General features: G+C 46.2%; 1 protein-coding gene across 3 annotated transcripts in view; it reads right to left on the reverse strand.

The window, feature by feature from the left end:
- LOC119374082 (uncharacterized) overlaps positions 1-17,292 on the reverse strand; it is a 471,916-nt gene that overhangs the window by 261,130 nt on the left and 193,494 nt on the right. For all 3 annotated transcript variants that reach the window (XM_037644139.2, XM_037644141.2, XM_037644140.2), the window contains 2 exons: positions 4,180-4,331; positions 229-548 (listed from right to left, as the gene is read on the reverse strand). The gene's annotated coding sequence lies outside the window, so the exon portion shown is untranslated. The remainder of the gene's footprint in view (positions 1-228; positions 549-4,179; positions 4,332-17,292) is intronic.

Raw genomic sequence — 17,292 nt, forward strand, 5'->3', positions numbered from 1 at the left:
ATGCACTGTATGCATAGAGAACTCTTTAAAGTATATGTTATAAAAAGCAACTACAGAAATGCACCATGTAGAAGTATGTCTCCATGTATCCTTTTCAGTACTCATTGCACTGGTTGCATAAGTCCGCGGGAACAAATTAAGACACTCATTTTTTGACAGACATTGTGTTACTGTGAAATTACATGTACATTCACACACTGCAACTAAGGAGAATAAAAGTGCACACACCGTGGAATTTCGAAACCTGGTCTTCAATATCTGCTGTCCTTGTCCCGCTTTTCTGTCTTGTTTTTAGCTTGATGCCCCGGTGTGTCTTGTAGTGTTCTTTGGCACTAGTATGCAAAAGAGTCCTGTCTTGGCTCTTTCGACACTTATTATGGCTACCATAATGGCTTTGGCTACGACTTCCCCGCAGTCTTCCCAAGAGCGATGCTGGCTGCTTGTCAAAGCTGCTGCAGTGACAAGGCCAACTGGAGAAGACGATGTTGTGGCTGTTCCCGTTGCTAGCGTGTCTCCTCGAACGTGTCGAGGACGGCAAGGGACGATGCCTGCAAGTGACGAGCCAAGCAACAATGACATCAAGGTTGCTCACACAGATGTTACTCAGACAAGGCAAATGATGGTACTTTGCGCTTAACCAAATGAGTACCAAATGTTTTTTCTTTTGCAATGTTCTGTGTCCAGCTGCAATGTTCTGTGTCCAGTGTGCGCTGACCATATAACCCAGTGATGAAAATCTCAGAATGCAACAAATGGTAGCCATGAAGGCCTTTGTCTTGTTTGCCTGAACACCTGAAGTATGCACAGTAAGCAAGAAGCCTTAGGACATGCATTGCTGTTATATGACCAGCGCATAGTTATTGTTGACGAGATATGGTTGCATACAGTAAAGCCAGCAGCAGCGCCACGCTTATTCAAATGTTAAGTCAAATTCGCATATATCGAATTACTGTGAATATTTAACAGCTGTAAATTTCTTTTGAACTGTTTTCTATATCTAAAACATTTTATATATCAAATTACCTATATATCAAACATTTTTGCGATCCCCTTTAGATTCGATATATCCGGGATAGACTATATCGTAAAGGCTATCCAACAGCAGTGGGGTTTTAAAGTTTTTATTTTGAAACCCACTATCATTATGAAACAGGTTGCTGCTGGTGTTTATCTTGAGAGCAGCTTTTTTCGAGGTTCACTTCAACGGTAATCATGTACTAAGCGCCGGCACGGGATATAGAACACGCACAGCACAGGACAACTCACAACTATCTTTACTGTGGGAAAAGCTTCCCTACATACGGACAGTTGGCATGTGTAAGCACACCGCCCATCATAACCAGAAAGAAAAAAAAAAATTGCCACAATGCAGATTAGAACATCAAATCTGAAAATTCCTTTTCTTTGATGCGCAACATTACAGAAGTATCACGTCTTTTCTTTCTGATATGGCACTCTTCCATAGGTTCTCTGGCCACCGAATTCCCACTCCTTTCCAAAATTCTAATACAAGTAGGCACTGGCTCACAGGCAGAGGACCTACTCTGCAGAGGTAAATGAAGTGATGCATTATTGGAAACAGAGTGCTCTGGAGTTTGCACTCTGAAGTTTAGCATTTTGAACCAACTAGCCCAGCAACAAATTCTCTTAAGGTGATCATCTGAGGGACATAAGTGCGTGTAAGGCTCCTGCAGTGCAACCTAAATACCTACTGCAGTAGCACGAGTAGCTAGAAAATATTGCTTCATTTTGTAATATCATTGTCACAACAACATGGTGATTACCAGCGATCTTAACCTCCTCATTCATAAATAAATTAGTCACTGTTACAGTGTGGCAGCGTTGCATCCCACTCAGAATGTCCTAGTGCCAACAACTGCTTACAGGATGCCATCTTCGGTGCTTGGTCTAAGAAAGGGAAAATTGACAACCACCCGTTTGTAGCACGAAGCCACAACAGAAAGAAAGCCTCATAGTCACTGAAAAATTCGCCCTGATCTGGGGTTCGAACACAGAACCAATGCCTTTCCGGGGCGGTCGCTCTACCAATTGAGCTAACCAGGAAGCTAGCCATTGCCAGAGTGAGGGCGTATGCATCAACAATTCGAAGCACGTGAACACATATTTCTTCGACTTTGTGCTACAAACGGGTGGTTGTCAATTTTCCCTTTCTTAACGCTTTCTGCCGCCTTGCGGGATTCCGCAGAACTCATTTTCAATAATATGTGAAGGAAGTCTGTTGCGGTGTATCTGACGAGAGATTCATTCTTGGTACTTGCTTGTTTTCTTGACAGCCTGAACTGTTTAATGTGAAACATATGCCCAAACAGATCACATCAAAGCAGATGATTCGTACATTATTCACCATGATGAGGAAGCTCTTGCTTCATATAATGAAAATGTCGATTTGTTATAGCTGAAATTCAAGTTTCATTAAGGGTTTTGTTATCAGTCTATTTCGTCCATGAATAACCCCTCTTTTGTAACAGAAACCAGATGTAGAAGACATTTGGTAATAAAGCGCAAGTTATTCTTCAATTCTGGCCAATAATGTTCCTTCCAACAGATATCCTCATGGTAAACATAAAACACTGCTTCAGACGACAAGTGACAGAAACGGCACTGATGTGTCCCTTCTTCCTACTTTGTCCCATGTCTGAAGCACTGCTTTATATTTATCGTGGAAACCTGCCAACTCGCCCAATCTGCCTGTCTTCTTCAGATATTTTAACAGCAGGGCCACTCACTATGAACAGCAGTTGCATCCACCGTGGAAACAAAAGGAAACATAGAAACAAAGGGAAACAACAGATGCATTAACTGGCTGTTTGTAATCACTTCAGCCAAGGTGCTCAAGGCACTTGACTAGGTGGCCAGCAGGGTGGATCAGTCAGCTATAAAATGACAAGTTGCTGCATTGGGAATACGATGTGGAAAAGCACTTCAAGCACACCTGTTGTGTAGAGCAGGAGCGCGGCGTAACCCGCGGCAGGCCGACGGAGAGGCCGAACGACGGGAGGGCGCGCAAAGTGACGACGCATAGACCAAGCTTCAGCGAAACTGACGGGAGACTGCTCTCCCGCATTTATTGCAGGTGGTTTTAAGGAGGGGGAAGAAGGGCCATTGGTCAGCGAGGCACGGGTCACATGACCGGCATGGCCACGCCGGACTAGTGGTAGCAAAGAGGCATGGAAAGAGACCCAGCTCCACCCAGTAGCATGAATAGAGAGCTCAACCGCACTGGTGTCTTAGCATGTCACCAGGGGTCGCGCGACACAACACCCAACATACAAGCGTAACCGCATGTGCATCTGTCTTGAAGCCAAGAATACTGATAACATGCGGTGAGCTCTCCTGTTCACACAATTCCCCATCGAGAAGCACTGAGGTGTCATGTCTGGAAGCCTGCAGTATAGCCAGAGCGATGGGGCCGACACTACTTTTCCCACTTTGTTCAAATAACCATGCATCTACCAGGCAAGTGCAAGCAATGCTATCAGCAGCACCTTTGCTGGTGCAAACAAGCCATTGCGCCAACTTCTAATAAAGCGAGATAGAGTAATGTGAGAAAATGTGGTGCTGCAGAGAACAGGGATCATGTTCTCTGTAGAGCAGTCCACCACAGGAACTGCAGAACATTACAACAGATAGTACACAACCTGCTGCACCAGGCTATAGCATTCTTTGGTGTTGATTTTTCACCATAGTGTGCATACAATGAAATAAGGGTTGATATGAAAATGACAACATTGTACGGCACCTCATATTGTACGGCACCTCAGCCAGCAGAAAGAAACTGCAACCTCGGCAGAATATGCAAGTGTGTAGGAACAAAACAATATGCCAGCAATGTTTTAAAATATTTGTGTCCCATTACTGGACTGCAATTGAATGTTACAAACTTTTCTGGCTTCACTGCTAGACTTGCGATTTATTAATATATTTATTTTTATGCCTCAATATGTCTGATACATGCGCACAAGCAAAGTGTCACAGGTACACTATAGGCTACTGTTTATTTACACTACTGTTCACTTTTCTTTAAATGCCTGCATTTTTTTGTTTTTTTTGTTCATTTAGCTCACATACATAAACCAACAAACCGATCAATTAATTGATCGACATTCAAATCTTTTGTTGATTGGCCAGGTTGTGGTCGGGAGATATTGTGAAGCTCACCCTGATGAAGTCAGGTACACAGTTCTGTTCAGCCTGAGCGGCGGCTGGCCACGGGTCAGTGCAGCGCAGGAAGCATCTGGCCGCAAGCATCGCACCCTCCAGTTCGGTCGGCACACACCGACACCGGGCACGCTGCCATGCTCACGGGACGACTGCACAATGTCAGGAAACAGAGCCATGTTATTTTACTTGGCCAGGTACAGCCTATCCTTATTTCAACTTATTTCAAGCACTACCGATATAACAGGAGGCGAGCCAACCCGAAGTCATGTGCGCATCGCATCACTACAAAGAATAATACCAAGGATGCATTGAAAGCAATCATTTAAATAAATAGAACAAATGCAGCCATAACATGGTGTGGTTTTAACAGAAGTGATCACACACGCTTTCTTAAAAAGCGATATTTTGTTATTGTGTGTAGGGTGATAGATATATATCACCCAAATAAAGCTTGGTACCACAGTGAATTGCTATGTGCTGTTGTAAAAGCTACTGTTAAAAGTAAAGCGGCACTTGTAAGCTGCAAGTGTGACTAATTTTGCTATATAATTTTTGTTACTATTAAAAATAGCACTTCTCTGTTTTTCCAATAAAACTGCACCATGGCACTGTATATACTTCACACATTCTTACAATAACCCTTTGTGCATCAGCAGGACCCATCATCCCACTTTTCCTTCTGTAGAAAAATTTCTCTCTCACATCACCTGTTGCACAGCGCAACACTAAGTGGCTGCTATTTCCCCTAAGTCTATGTAAACTTGAGAAAAATTGTTTTACCGCAGTTTTGGAAAGTGGCAGTAGTGCCACAATGCTGCTGAAATTTGTTCTATTTTTTATGGAAGCTTCTGAATTTTCCTCTCGTTCAGATAAAAAAAACCTGCCATTCAAAATGCCAAGTAATTCTCTCTTTTTCTGGTTTTCTAGAGAGGTGATTTCAGCTCCCAGTCATGATATGTTTTTGTACACTTTTGCAGTAACTTGACTGATATATGCATCGAAGGATAGTCCTTCGCGAAACTGCCACGCTCTTCGCTAAGCCCAATTGTGGATGACGGTGCGTGGTAATAATTTTCTTGATATCATACACCTCTTGAAAAGTGGACAGATATTCGGGGACAACATCAGCACTTGACAATTTCGACAGCGGAAAAAGGGACAACAAAACCGACAACAAATGGTTGGTGTATGCGGTGAAGCAGGCTCTACAGGAACAGACCACAGCCCTATGAAGCCTTGTAAGGTGAATGTGCAGATGCTGTTCTGCTGCTGGAAATGAGGTGCGCACTACTTTCCTCAGCACAACTGAGAAGTGCTCCTCTGCGTCACTTGTTTCGGCCATTTCATCCTCAATACCCGGTGATGTGATCGCATGATGGTACCTTCACGAGTCAGTGGGACATGTGTGTCCCACTTTTTTCAGGCAAAGTACTGGCTTGATTTTAATAAAATTTGTTTTATACTATTTCTTTGCAGTTTATATCTATATACCATAGCCAGTTTTTATAACATCGTGTAAAAAATATAGGTGAGCCTACAAAGGGTTGAAGGGGCCCTCCAACACTTCTCCAAGTAATCATCGAATGTCTTCATTAAGAGAATTTATTGACTGACGAATTGACTGCCGCAATTCTTTTAGAATCCGTCAAGTACGCGCGAAGTTAGAGGTTTGTCCCACACTGTAATTGCTTTCTCTCTTCTCTCGTCCCTACGAGCGCGCGGGAAGCTAAGCAGTGGGGGATGGCATGGGGGAAAGAAGAAATTCACGTGTGCGTCATGACCTTGAGCACTTTTTCTTTTTCTTTGAACACGTGGCTTACTTTCAGTGTGGTCATGAGCGAGCACTCGGGCATGTGGGGGCATCCCGCGGCGGCCGCAATAACTATTGAGCTCATAATGTTCAAATCAGCCTATGGCCGTGGACTTTGCGTTTATGACATTAATTGTAAATTCCCGGCCGCGTGATGCGGTACAATATTTGGCTCGCGTGTTCCCAGGTGCCTCGCCCACCAATTGGCAGTGTTTTCTGACCATGCTGAAAAAGTGTTGCAGGGCCCCTTTAACGAAATTCGTTGCTGGACTAGTTGGTTCATAATCTTAAAGGGCCAGTAAACAACCCCGATGTCCAAAAATTGTAATGAAAAGAAATATGCGCACTTTTGCTATGTGAACATGCTGCCGCAAGAATTTTGCGAGTACGTGCTATAATAAGGAAGTTACAGGGGTTAGAACATCCGTTTCAGCTGGTTTCAAATTTTCGCGCGGCCTCACCACCCTTCTCCGCCACATGGAGGGAAAGGCGTAGCCCGTCGTCGTGACTCCGCCCACTTCGGCAACGTGACACGACGTCAACAATTGACGTCATGGGCGAGCTCGATCAGTCGCAATGCACTTCCGCTTGCTGCGGCTCCTGGTTGTTTATTGTTTATATTGTCGCACGTGCTCCGTAACTTGACGGGCAGTTTTCGGCTCTTCACTGTTTTTAAACCTTTGTGACAGTTCACAATGCAGCAGGAATGCGTGCTTGCTTTCCGAGACGTCGAAGGGGCGCGAGAGAAAAGCCTGGAGAACCCCGCTTGCCGCGCGAGCAAGCGCGACCCGTCCGAGCTACCAGAGATTCCCCTCACCCCGCTCGATTTGCAGCCGGCAACTGAACAGCATGTCGAAGGCGAAGTGCGTGCAGTTGCTATGCAGTGCGAGGAATATACGCGCGACAACTGCGTGGCCGAAACCGCATCACCGCAGGGCCAAAAAACAAGGCGCAGTTTCGTAGCGGTGGGTGGGAACAGGAACTGACGTTAACTTGAGAACTCTTTGTTGAGACCTGGTTTAGACCAATCGACGACCTCAGTGCTACGTCAACTCGGCGATCGCCGAGTTGACGTCACTGCGCGTACGAGGAGGATTGGTCAGGCGTAGGAAAGAAGCGCGGAAATTGTTTTTCGAAATGAAGGGTCTGCGCGGCGCGCAGCGCTGTAATATTCGGAAAACGTGATCGCCGCGGTCTACTGTACGGATTAGCGAGCTTGTTTGGCGGGTGTAAAAAAAAAGTCGGAGCCTGTTTACGGGCCCTTTAAAGGGACTGTCTACCACCAAGAAAAAAAATTTCTTGATTGTGGTGAAAATGAGAAGATTGTTTGTCACATCGGCGGTAACGAGCATGCTTTTGTCCAATAAAAAATTAATTATATTTTTAATTTGGCTCTGAAAGTCGTGAAAGTATGACCGCTAGCGTCACCAAACAGCGATGTGGTTCATTCAAGTGGCAGGAGCAAAAAACTCTTGCAGGTAGACTTATATTGTTGAAAACAAATAAGTATAACTGAAAATCGTATTTTATGTACCTTTCGCAGCTTTCCTTTGCGTCAAAGAGTAATTTTTGCTTTTTCTTTCTCACGCGTTCAAAGAGGCGCTCGGTGGCGCTGCCGGCGACGCGTTTGCCTGCCTGCCTACGGCAGAGAAACGCGAGCCGCGCGAGCACAGAGTCCGGCGGCGCTCATAAGGAAAAAAATAAAGTAGTAGAAGACATCTTGGGCGACGAGCAGCGTGGCTCACTTCAGGGATTTTTCGAACCATGCCCGTGAGTCTTCATGCAAAAAGTGCCTACCAGCATTCACCGAGGTTCTACATTGAAGATTTTGCCTTGAGGCTCCGCTTCACCAAGGCGTGCGTGTTGGCTGCCATTTCGCATTGCAACACAGAACACCTAAACATAACTGAAAAACATCAGGGACCTTCTGTACTTCTCTGAAGCACATCTCGTCTTTGTTTTCACGTTTGGCATGAGTGGAACTAAAGTCCCTAGATTTTTCCCTTCTTGCCTAAGTAGAATAGAATAGAATAGAATAGATGTTTATTTCATGAGCAATACAGATCATACAGACCGACAACTGCCTCCTTTCCCGGCCCTCTCTCATGCGCAGCCGGCGTCTGCCGCCATTTTCTTCCTAACTTGGAAGATTTACAAAGCCACGCACGTCTAAGTACATTAGCCACGCATCTTTCAGCGGACAATATGCTAGCGTGACGCGCCTTTCTCCTCCCGCCAACCCCCCGTCATTAGTGAGCGGGGGACGCGTTTCACCAGGTGCTTGAAAAGCGTTAGGAAGAACATGGCTACCGAAAACGATCGTTAGCCAATGAGATTCGTCGGCGGCGCTTCAATGGTTGTCGGTACTTAAAGGAGCACTGACATCAAATTTCAAAGTCGAGATGTGCCCTTCATTCGATTGCTCGGTATGCATAGGTCTCCTTGGCCAAATTTGAATGGCGTCCGTCGCGTGGAAGTAATTTTATTTCGAGGGCAAACAGCGTATGAAAGCTCAACAGAAGATTGATCACGCTGCGACATCGACACTAGTGCTACGTAATAGGTGTGATACATTCCGATCATACCATCCTGAGTGACGATACGCTAGTAACAATGACGTCGACGAACTGAGTGTATTTATTGTGCCACCGACGCTCTCACTGGCTCTCACTCCCAGCCAGTGGCTCTCCTTGCTGTCCCGATCCGTGCCTGCGATTCATCGTGTCGTATCAACTGATTTGTCGTGTGATCCTCAGCGCGAGTGCGATCAATCGGAGTGACTACGCGCCATCATGTCGGGGAACCACTGCGTAGTACGTATACCTGCTCGTCGAGATGCGGAAAAAGCGAAAAGTGTGTGGCGTTTCATTACACGTACGGTACACGCCAACACGACCACAAGCTATCGAAGTAGAGCAGCCTATAGACCTTATGCAAAATTGCTGCCATCTGTCGGAATTTTGACGAAGCTACCGATTCGGCGCCATGTTGGAGGCTTGTGTGCGAATCGTATTGCTGTCGCTGCTATAACTTCTTGCTTGTATTTGCTTTGATAGTGGGCAATTGGGGCACAAAAACGTCAGACGAATGTGTAAGGGCCTGTACACGTTAGCGGCATTTCCTAGTTATTACGTTGACAGTTATTACATGTAAAGAACTGCGTCATAACGAGAAGAAGGTACAAGTTTGTCACCGAGTCACATGTAAGTCTGTCGTCGCTGAGAATGACGCTTTGCACTAGGTTATAAATTTTGTCTGTCTGTTTTCAGTGTAGCGAATAAAACGCTGTTAGCTATCTGAATATCATGCGTGTAGTGTAGGATGGTTGGGAAGAGTCTATAGCGCGCGACACGGCTAGGCACAGCGATGACGGTAAGAAAGTTCTGTTGACCCATTTCAGATCAGGAACAGCATACGTGGACCTGGTATATTGTGCTCCTAATTTTAAGTAAAACGTTGACGTCTCTTTTATTTTTAAAATAAAGAATATTTCACTGCTGTAATCACCGACGTATGCTATGTATAGAATTACCGCACAATTAAAGTAAAAATTTTCTGCGTCTCACGCACGTGAAAAGTGAACATGAAAAGTGTTAGTTGCTCCAAGAAGTAGGTGCCAATTAGTTAATGTTTTATTAAATATCATTCCGACATGTGCTCGTAAATAACACGATACGCCAAGAATATTCACGTTTACATCTTCGCTTTCGGGGCCTACTGGCGCCTTACAATTTCAAGCCGTTACAGCAAGGCAGTTTTGCGTCGCCGACTGAACGCTTGCGAAACCACTTTAGCGCGTAACCAACGGTAGCGCACCCACGGTCGAGTGCAACACATTTGCCGGAACAGCATTTTTATCAGTTTCATACAAAAAGTGCCACGCACTTGAAGCATCTGTTAACATTTCATAGCACACAGGGGGGTGGGCACAAGATTTTTCCGAAAGGGGATAAGCTTTTGGGAGAGCCTGATATGTGCTCTTCTTAGGGTATAAATAAAAAAAAGTGAAAGGGGGGGGGGGGGTGCTGTCAGGACATTCAGGCCGCCCCTCTGAATTTGGCAGTGATAGCACATGAAATGCCTGAAAAATACGCATAGTGAAGCAATACGCGCGCAAAGCATCCCACTAAACGCTACCTTGTTAAACTCCACAATAGAAAACAAACTTACAAACAACACGCGCTAGCCCAATCGGTCCGTTCGCTGAGAATCGATGACGCGCATGAACTACCTGTCTAACATGTAATTGTTATCACAATGTATAATAGACAAAGTAATCTTGTCAACAGCAGCGCAGGCATGCGCGAGTAGCCGCTATGCAGCTTTGAAGCTCGTACACGAAGCCGGTCTGTACCTGCAAGCACACGGCGCAAAAACCGTCTCATTCCAGCATGACAGAAAATAGTGTTCTATGATGAGTTCCGATGCTGTCACATACCGCATCTATTATGAACGGCGAACGTAAATACGGCGTTAGTCGTAAGCAGTAGCCGGAGCAACGAACGATCTGCCACTTCACGTCGGCCGCAAGGAAATCTAATAACATAAATGTTAGTTTGCTGCAAACCTCTTTTCAGCCTCCCAATTTCCTCAATCAAAGCAACATGGCACACGAAAATATTTCAGCATTGCCTTCCTATCAGCCGACACACGTTGATACGTACGCTCCGTGTGTGCACATGCGGAGCGCGCTTAGCCTTCAACATGGCGGAAATGCGCAGGGTGGCCGCTAGATGGCAGCAGATTTTGCATAAGGTCCCCGCTGTTATTCATGCTGTACATGGTGAGGATGGAAAAAGCGCTAGAAGGTAGAAAAATTGGATTTAATTTGTCGCACAAACAGGTCGGCACGATGGTTGAGCAGAAGCTTCCAGGTCTATTTTATGCTGATGATATTGTCTTATTTGCAGACAGTCAAGATGATATACAGCGACTGGCAGATATAAGCGGAAGGGAATGTGAGGCTCTAGGACTAGGATTTAGTGCAACAAAATGTGGATTGATGGCATTCAATGATCACGAATACCATGCGGTCTTCATACAGGGCCAAAAAATACCGAGGGTAAGCGAGTACAAGTACATCGGAGTATGGGTAAATGAGGGGGATAGATATATGGAGGTACAAGAGAAAGCATCGGTAGCAAAGGGAAAGAGGAATGCTGCAATTATGAAGCACAGAGCTTTATGGGGATACAATAGGTACGAGGTGCTTCGAGGGCTGTGGAAGGGTGTGATGGTCCCGGGGCTTACATTTGGGAACTCAGTGGTGTGCATGAAGTCAGAGGTACAATCAGGAATGGATGTAAATCAAAGGACGCTGGGCCGCCTCGCGTTGGGCGCTCACGGGAAGACAACAAATGAGGCTGTAAAGAGAGATATGGGATGGACAGGCTTTGAAGTGAGGGAAGCTCAGAGCAAAATGAGATTCGAAGAGAGGCTGAGGAAAATGAAGAAGAGTAGATGGGCAGAGAAGGTTTTCAGGTATTTGTATAGAAAAAGCGTTGACACGCAGTGGAGAAAAAGAACTAGGAGGCTCACCAGTAAATATACGGCTAGCAGTGCGGGCGATATGGCAACAAGGAGCATTGAGCGGAAGGTCAGAGAGGCGGAGAGGACTTATTGGATGACCGCGATGGAAAAGAAGCCTGCTCTGAGTAACTACCGAAAGGGAAAAAACGAAATAAGGAGGGAAAGGTTTTATGATAATTCAAGGGGAAGCGCTTTACTGTTGAAGCAAGGTCGGGCTGCCTTAGAACGCGTAATTATAAAGCGAGATTCAGTAACGAAGAAGAACAATGTACATGCTGTGGGGGAACTAAGGAAACAATGGAACGTGTACTGATTGAATGTGGCGATATTCACCCAGGTATACGTGTGGGCACGAGTCTACAGGAAGCCTTGGGTTTTAGGGACAACAATGGAAAGCTGAACACGTCCGCAATAGAAATAAGTAAGAGACGGTTAGAGTATTGGTGGCAGAAAGGTAGAGATAAAGTACAAAAATAAATAATGGGGAAAAATAAGGTCACTCTGCCTTAAGAGGCAGAGAGATGGACCGTGAATTTATTTTTTTTTTTGTATAATAACATAGATTTAATCAATGTGGATAAGGTATTAGGCCAACATAAAACAAGGAAGGTTTTTTTTTTTTTTCTTCAAGCCTGGTGGCAGACATGTCACCGCCCCGTTATAAAGGGGACGCTCATAGCATCCATCCATCCATCCGGTCTATAGATAAATATCATCGCCAACAAGTAACACGTATGTAGCGTTATTAGTGAATGTTAGTTCGTCCGTGGACTTCCTTGCGCTAGCGTAATACCGGGTTACTGCAGCCGTAACCGTGAGAGGCCGGGTAGGTGGGGCCATCTGGCGGTGCAAAGAAGAATCTGGCAAGCACAGAATTGTTATTGTAGAAACCTATCGTATTCTATTTCTCCGCTGGTGTGCATTCACTATGCCGATATTCCATAGACCCCTTTGCGTATTCCGGAATGCTGTGCACGCTAATATTCTCTGATATAGCTAATTGAGACACACCAGCGAGTATGGCCCAAGCGTGCGTCCCCGGGCACCTCCTCGTTGCTGCTTGGAACAGCGTCCATTTTTGAATCGCTGTTTTGCAAAGGGTCGAAGCGAAAATGATTCGCGACGTCGTGTATCGCGGTGATTCTAAGTTCCAGAATGCCGTCTTCAACACTAGTCGATACTTTTGACGGCGACGACGGCGACGCTGGTGACAAGGCATGACTGAACGTGCTCGCCTAGCAGACGAAATGTTAGCTGAGCAGCTGATCCTCACGTCACTCCTTTCTGTGGACAAGTGGTAAACTGGGGCGTGGTGTGGAATTGACCGCGAGGGAGCGCTGCCAGCGCTAAGAAATGGCAGGCTTGCCGGCCGTTTTGAATCGTGCTAGATACCGGTGATATAAATCAATAAAACAGATTAGTTATTCGTCCCTCAGTTGCATTTTCGGTCGCGAATCGCTACTAGGGGTAGATAACTACTCGTGGATGCAAAAATCTTGACATGCGTAAATTTGATGTCAGTGCTCCTTTAAGAAAGAACAGGGAAGAATCTAGGGACTTTAAGTGGAACCACTACAGTTATGGTACATTCGACTGGTCGTTTGAGAGCGCTCTGACTGTGTTTGAAACTCTTGAATTCAACAGCTTTAAACCTTTTCAACGTGAACAAGCAGGTATGCAAGTCATCTTTCTCCTTCTTGATTATGTTTTGACCCGATAATGTTAGTAGCAATGGTTAGTTGCTATTTTACACACTTTTTTCAGCGCCTTCGGAGCGCTCGAAAACGACCAGTCGAATGTACCATAATTAGTTTCACAACGTCGGCGTACCAGTGTTGCTGGAACAGACCAAGTTTTTCGCTCAACTGTGGTGGTTTTTCAGGCTGACTAAACAAAGCTCGAGAGACTGTGGTAATAATACTTCATTTGACAGTTTGCGTGCTTTAAACGACCACTACGGCATTTGTTTTATTATTAAACAAAACCAAACGAAGCCAGCAAAAACTGCACCTGGTTCAGTTTTTTTTTTTACTTTCACTGGCACTACAATCGTCATCGCGTCCACCAACCAGTGTTGTGGGCTTCCCCCTACCAATGGAAGACCAAACACAGATCGAAAAATTCTGTTTTAAAAATCTGTAATCGCTTTCCAAAGAAACCGCTGCCAGGTTGGACACTTCAGACAGTACGCTTTTGCGATACAAAACAGAAAAGCGATTAACGACGGTAGTCCCTTTAAATGCTGGATAGCGCGGATTCAACCCAGGGGGAAGAAATAACACTGATGCACAGGACAAACGCTACTCCCAACTAATCTTATTATGAAAAATCCCACATAGCAGCGTTAGCACGCAGAGCCGCACTGTCGCTTGACAACACTCACTCGAAAACGAGCGCCGCTTAAGTGGGAGAAAACGTGGCAAAGCCTCGCTCCAATAACCCGCCCGTGTTTCGGGTTGTGATGCTTCAGGCAAAGGCGGCGGCGGTGGAACGGCACGTCGTCGCGGACAGCGTTGCATCACATGTGACGTCACACCACCGAGCGAGTTCGTACGACAGGGAAACCGCCTCGTCTCCGAGCGTCGCGTTTCCAGCATTTCCAGGTTGGAAGGGGCCAGCGATTTAGAAGCGACACCATGCAACGGCGTACCGTTCCCGCTTTTATAAATCATTATCGTGTACCCCCAAAGGGGCTAATCGGCCAGTACGTGTCACAAGACGCTGGTGGAAGTGGAAAAGTCAGTGGCAGGGTCAAGCATATTCTTCACGACTCGAATATTCAGAAGAACTTAAAGTCCCTAGATTTTACTTTAAGAAGAACCGGCACGTCGCGTCGCCTGGCGACAAGCCTTCGTACTGTGCGAAGAGGGGCGATATATAACTGGTGACAGCTTCTCTAGACAAGACGACAGAAAGGTAGCTGCGCCGCCATCAAGTATAAGGAAAAACGGGCCACCGGGCAGCATCTCTCTCCCAGCCGTCGGCTCATTGCCAGAGCGCACGAACAAAAAGGTAGAATTCCTCCAACGCGCAGCTTCTCATCATGACTCTTTTGCTTTCTGACATTTTTTTTTTTCCTCTCCGCATAATCTAGACTCGAAGTCACTCCAAGGACAGCTGGAAACCACACTCAGAGCGGAAGGCACGCGAGCCGTCTTTCGGGGTTCATTAATTACGGACGGAATACGAACCGCACTCACTACGCTTTAATCGGGCGTGCAATTAACGAACAATTAAAAAGGAACGGGTGATTCGCACGATTCGCGACCGGGTGCGCAAGTGTGTATTTCGAATGAATCGCGATTGATCGGGGCTGCACGATACAAGCGCACGTGAAGCACATAATAACGAAAGGAGTCGACGATGAGAAAAAAAAAAAAAATGGCGGGGTTGGCTGGCAAATAGCACGAGCCCTCAGGTAGAGTGTACCTCAGGGGAAGAACTATGCGCTTTCTCTGCCGCGTCAATGACGTCGATGCGGTCTCTCATATACCGACGTATTTTCGTATACAGTACAACCTCGTTCAAACGTTGTTGAAGAACAATTATTATAATAATAACGCGGGAAAAACGTAGTATACGATAGAACATACAATCCGAGGTCATTCAAACATCGCGCAGTTTCGCTTGATAACGATATCGCGAACAGCGAGAAATCGTACGAAACGGTAACGTATCAACGAGGACTGCGACATGTATTCGTGCAACGTACACCTCATAGTGCACCTCGTCTGACGTAGTACACCTCATCTGATGAAGCCATCACATGAAAGCGTCGCATGGTGGTGAAAGGTGGGCCGATCGTGCAATAAGCTTAAGGGTTGAACAAAATAATTTAAAGCCCATACCAAGTTAGCGTCTTATTGCAATTTAAAGGGACCCTGAAACGGTTTTGACGATATTGTATACGAACACATTGAGCCGCCAAAGCAATTCCTAAGGATAATTTACAGACCGATTTAAGCTCTATACGTAAAATGTGTAATTTATTACGAGGCTTTAAGCTGCGAATCGCCACCGATCACCGCGACTCAGCCAAACGCGTTTTCAAACCGCCCGCTTCCAATGCACGTCGTCTTTGGAAGCGCGACGTCACGCAGGCGGCTCATCTGATTGGATATGTCAAGGCCACGTCACTGAACCTCCTGTGGGCAGCGAGAGTCGTCCACCTGTGTTACAACGTGCTCCGTGTTCACGTGAGCTGAGCGACAGTGTTTATCTCGAGGTTTCTTTTCTTGGACACAATAAATTGCCCCTTGATCGGAGGCCATGGCTAGGCGAAGCTCAAACCGTCGAGTGCGCTCATGAGAGCGCTGCGATCGCCGGCGATGCCAGCGTGTCTGTGAGTTGAGGGTGCATGGCAGTGATGGCAGTGGTGAGGAGGAGGGTATAGATACAATTGTACGTAGCGGCCTTGGTACACGGTGCGTGACTTAATTTCTGGTGCGAATGATTTGGGGATGCTCTTGCCTAAACGCTGACAAAACTTCAAAAAACCGTTTCAGGGTCCCTTTAATGAGTGCCTCGCGAGCGCATATAGGCTTTCGCGTGTCTTAGCTAAGGGAACTGTGACTTGTATTACTTTTTTTCTACCACATAGTTCTTGATTTCCTGCAGTCGCGCTCAATTGCAATACGGTCGCGCATACCGCGCGGCGGAGGGCGGCAGCCCATTCGTTCACCACCGAAACCAAGGCGGTCTCGTACGATGTCAATTTGATATCGCTCCGCTGTAGCCTTTAGCAGCACTGCACGCATTTTTCGAGACAAAGGGCCCCATAAACGCGACATCTGGACAGCGATCTAGCGAGATATGCACGCACACGTTTGCACAAGGCACGCACACGATAGTGAGGTCGTCCCGTAATGGCGCTGCGGCGATTAAAACTGCCTCCGGGGTATAGAATTACTTTCACTGCCACATAAGCTTCTCCAAGATATAGCGACGAAGAAATGAAGAAAAAAGAAACGCTCACTGCTCTGAATTAACTTACCGAAGAACGCGGATCCCTAGCCAGCCTCACAGACACGGGCCATTCACAGAACATGAGAGGCTCGCACCTCAGCCGGCCGCCTCTGAGACAGGCTCCCCAAGCATCGCTTTAGAGGCGCTGCTGCTTTTGACAGGCAGCGCCATCTCTGGCATAAAAATAGAAACTGGGGGCAAACAACGCGCGTTTTCCCTTCCCTCCAACGCGCTGCCGCTCGCTTCCGTGCACGTGCAGAGCTCTCGCGGTGCACTTGCGGCGCCTCACAATGTACCGCCTGCAGTGCGGCTTCAAAAAAAATCACAGCATATCCACGGAGTGAATGATGATGAGTGGGCGAAGCTGCGGAGGTTCATCGGTAAACCGTGAATCTTCCGTGAATTCTGCCCAGTACATCATCACCGACGTGAGATCGGGCGCGTTTATACTAAAGGTTCGATGAGTTATGACGACTTGCAGCGCACTTTAATTTTACATGTACGCTGTGAATTTTCATTGTTTAGAAAACCATTGCTTAGAAAACATCTGGCGTCTTTCGTTAAGCAGCTGGCGTCTTTTCGTTTTGCTTTAGAAACATCTGGCGTTCTTTCGTTTTGCTTTTACAAAACATCTGGCGTCTTTCGTTGGTTTATTTCATCAATCAACGGCGTTTTGAACAAAATTTTTATTGTTTAATCACGCACAGGAGAAATCTCACCAGGCACTACCTTGAAGGTAAAGAATGGCTGCTAATGGGAATGAGAGACAGAAGAAGTCGGCTTTTAGCTAACGCTGCGAATTTTTT

The sequence above is a fragment of the Rhipicephalus sanguineus genome, chromosome 11, assembly GCF_013339695.2.
Source record: "Rhipicephalus sanguineus isolate Rsan-2018 chromosome 11, BIME_Rsan_1.4, whole genome shotgun sequence".
In the NCBI taxonomy this organism is placed as follows: domain Eukaryota; kingdom Metazoa; phylum Arthropoda; class Arachnida; order Ixodida; family Ixodidae; genus Rhipicephalus; species Rhipicephalus sanguineus.